Source organism: Oncorhynchus tshawytscha, linkage group LG09 (genome assembly GCF_018296145.1).
Source record: "Oncorhynchus tshawytscha isolate Ot180627B linkage group LG09, Otsh_v2.0, whole genome shotgun sequence".
NCBI classification, from domain to species: domain Eukaryota; kingdom Metazoa; phylum Chordata; class Actinopteri; order Salmoniformes; family Salmonidae; genus Oncorhynchus; species Oncorhynchus tshawytscha.
Window position 1 is genome coordinate 67,093,840 of NC_056437.1, and position 4,456 is coordinate 67,098,295.

Sequence of the window (4,456 nt, forward strand, 5' to 3'; positions counted from 1 at the left end):
AGCAGTTTTAGAAACTGTACAGGGAGACAACAATGGAGAATATTTCCAATGCTTAAACCACTTGGCCATCGCAGCAGTAGGAATCTAAGGAAAGTGGCAGTTTGATCAGGGTCTGCGTTGCATCTCTGCCCTCGTGCAAGTCCTGTGCACACTGGTATCGTCACCACAATTGCCAGCAGTGAATCCTTCCCAGAGCTGCGCAGCAGCGTTTACAGACATGCTTAGTAAATAATGCAACCATTTCTCTTCAGCTTGTTGTGAAGCCACAGGTCAGAGAATGCAAATACTGCAACAGTGGCTGATGTTGGGGTTTGTATGCAAATGTCTTTATACCTAATTGAACGACTAAAACTTTTTCCTTCTCATAAGCATTGAGAGAAACAGCCACATAGGCAGCCTATTTCTGTGTAAGTAGTTGGTACTGTATAATCACAGAGATAACATATATTTCAGTCTTGTCTCACGCGAACCTTAACTTTAGAAATATTAATAGATAATAGCAGAATCTACTGCACAGCCAGAGCGGATTAGCTAGCAAAGGTGCTGGAGGCAAAAACTGGAGAAACAAGAAAAAGTCTGCACAGTTTAGAAATACTATTACAATCTATAATGAAAGATCAGAATTGTATTGATGTGAGCAAAACAAACAGTTGTCTTAAAATCATAGGATTATTAAAACTATATTTTCGTCTGCACAATAAACAATAAATAAATACATTGTGACAGTTGTTAGTTGGTTAGCTAACTAGCGAATTTGAACTATTATCATAGTCAAAACACCTCAATACAAGACCCTCTTATCTCAACATTCTCTTGCTCTCTGTCTGTCTGTCTGTCTGTCTGTCTGTCTGTCTGTCTGTCTGTCTGTCTGTCTGTCTGTCTGTCTGTCTGTCTGTCTGTCTGTCTGTCTGTCTGTCTGTCTGTCTCTGTCTCTCTCATAATATGATGAATGACATGCTTGGTGACACCATTGGCATGGAGACCACCAGCAGCCCAACCCTAGTAACCAGCATGCAGAAGCCTCTCCTCCTTCCCCATGGCAACCTCATCACTGCCTGCATTCCGACTCACCCCAGTTCCTCTCCTCACTTCCACTACCCCACGCCCGTTCCCTCCGTCTCTACACCTTTGTCAGATCCCACCCCTGTCCACCCTCCCTCCCACTCTACAGCCTAACCCCTGCCCTGCTCCGGTCCCTTCATATCCGCCGTCACTTCTGCTCCACCTCCCAGGGCTCCTCCATTACCAACTTTCTAGCCCAGCAGCAGAGGCAAGAGAAGGAAAGCACATCCCTGCTCTAGGACTTTCTGAGGAGACAGGAGGAGCAGGTGCGTTGTGGCAGGGCGGAGGCCCGGGAGAGGTGGTACTAGAGGGAGGTGCGCATGGCTGAGTCCCTGGGTAGGATGACCACGGCTCTGGAGCTGAACTCCTCTCAACAGGACACAGTCATCGCCCTGCTACAGAGACTTTCCATGAGAGACAGGAAGTGACAGAGTCATCACCCTGCTGCAGGGTTGTCACTAGCTTATATAGCACAAAGTCACAGGGCTCATTTGAGTGGTATGGCAAAAGCAACAGACTCTAGTCGAGGAATGAAGTCAGGGGAGGTGCGGTTGTGGTTTCCCAACAGCAAGGTTCAGGACGACGCACAAGACATTCTACAAACACCCCACAGGGCCGACATCTCCGTTATTTGCAAGAGTAAGCGACGCAGGTACAGAGGACAAAGAGCCGGATGCCTGGTCATGACCCGGAGAAGGCGACTGGGAAAACTGCCATTGCGGTCAATACTATTCGCCAACGTGCAATCATTGGACAATAAATTAGACGAGGTATGATCACGAATATCGTACCAACGGGACATCAAAAACTGTAATATCCTATGTTTCACGGAATCGTGGCTGAATGACGGGATATATACTGCACCAGCAAGATAGAACAGCACACTCCGGTAAGACGAGGGGGGGCAGTCTATGCATATTTGTAAACAACAGCTGATTCACGAATTCTAAGGAAGTCTCTAGATTTTGCTCGCCTGAAGAAGAGTATATTGTGATAAATTGCAGGCCACACTACTTGCCTAGTACTTGCCTAGTTTTCAGCTATACTATTCATGGCTGTTTATTTACCACCACAGAAAGATGCTGGCACTAAGACCGTAGTCAGTCAGCTGTATAAGGAAATAAGCAAACAGGAAACCACTCACCCAGAGGCGGCGCTCCTAGTGGCCGGAGACTTTAATGCAGGGAAACTTAAATCAGTTCTACCAAATTTCTATCAACGTGTTAAATGTGCAACTAGAGGGAAATAAATTCTAGATCACCTGTACTCCACACACAGAGACGCGTACAGAGAGCTCTCCCTCTCCCTCCATTTGGTAAATCCCACCACAACTCTATTCTCCTGATTCCTGCTTACAAGCAAAAATCAAAGCAGGAAGAACCAGTGACTCGGTCTATAAAAAGTGGTCAGATGAAGCAGATGCTAAACTACAGGACTGTTTTTCTATCAAAGACTGGAACATGTTCCGGGATTCTTCCGATGGCATTGAGGAGTACACCACATCAGTCACTGGCTTTATCAATAAGTGCATCGAGGACGTCGTCCCCACAGTGACTGTACATACATACCCCAACCAGAAGCCATGGATTACAGGCAACATTCGCACAGAGCTAAAGGGTAGAGCTGCCGCTTTCAAGGTGCGGAACTCTAACCCGGAAGCTTACAAGAAATCCTGCTATGCCCTGCGACAAACCATCAAACAGGCAAAGCGTCAATACAGGGCTAGGATTGAATCATACTACACCGGCTCTGCCGCTCGTCTTATGTGGCAGGGCTTGCAAACTATTACAGACTACAAAGGGAAGCACAGCCGCGAGCTGCCCAGTGACACAAGCCTACCAGATGAGCTAAGTTACTTCTATGCTCGCTTCGAGGCAAGCAACACTGAGACATGCATGAGAGCATCAGCTGTTCCGGACGACTGTGTGATCACGTTCTCTGTAGCCGATGTGAGTAAGACCTTTAAACAAGTTAACATACACAAGGCTGCGGGGCCAGACAGATTACCAGGACGTGTGCTCCGGGAATGTGCTGACCAATTGGCAGGTGTCTTCACTGACATTTTCAACATGTCCCTCATTGAGTCTGTAATGCCAACATGTTTCAAGCAGACCACCATAGTGGCAACCTGCCTAAATGACTACAGACCCGTAGCACTCACATCCATAACCATGAAGTGCTTTGAAAGGTTGGTAATGGCTCACATTAACACCATTATCCCAGAAACCCTAGACACACCCCAATATGCATACCGCTCAAACAGATCTACAGATGATGCAATCTATATTGCACTCCACACTACCCTTTACCACCTGGACAAAAGGAACACATATGTGACAATGCTATTCATTGACTACAGCTCAGCGTTCAACACCATGGTACCCTCAAAGCTTATCACTAAGCTAAGGATCCTGTGACTAAACACCTCCATATTCAACTGGATCCTGGAATTCCTGACGGGCCGCCCCCAAAGGTCGAGGGTAGGTAGCAACACATCTGCCATGCTGATCCTCAACACTGGCGCTCCACAGTGGTGCATGCTCAGTCCCCTCCCTGTTCACCCACGACTGCATGGCCAGGCACAACTCCAACACCATCATTAAGTTTGCAGACGACACAACAGTGGGAGGCCTGATCACCAACAATGACGAGACAGCCTATAGGGAGGAGATCAGAGACCTAGCCCGGGTGGTGCCAGAATTACAACCTATCCCTCAACGTAACCAAGACAAAGGAGATGATTGTGGACTACAGGAAAAGGAGGACCGAGTACGCCCCCATTCTCATAGACAGGGCTGTAGTGGAGCAGGTTGAGAGCTTCAAGTTCCTTGGTGTCGACATCAACAACAAACTAGAATTGGTCCAAACACACCAAGACAGTCGTGAAGAGGGCACGACAAAGCCATTCCCCCTCAGGAAACTAAAAAGATTTGTCATGGGTCCTGAGATCCTCAGAAGGTTCAACAGCTGCAACATCGAGAGCATCCTGACTGGTTGCATCACTGCCTGGCACGGCAATTGCTCGGCCTCTGTCCGCAAGGCACTACAGAGGGTAGTGCGTATGGCCCAGTACATCACTGGGGCTAAGCTGCCCCCCATCCAGGACCTCTACACCAGGCAGTGTCAGAGGAAGGCCCTAAAAATTGTGAAAGACCCCAGCCACCCCAGTCATAGACTGTTCTCTCTACTACCGGCATGGCAAGTGGTACCGGAGTGCCGAGTCTATGACAAATAGTTTTCTCAACAGTTTTTACCCCCAAGCCATAAGACTCCCGGACTATTTGCATTGTGTGCCCCCCAACCCCTCTTTTTATGCTGCTGCTACTCTCCGTTTATCATATATGCATAGTCACTTTAACTATACATTCATGTACATACTACCTCAATTGAGCCG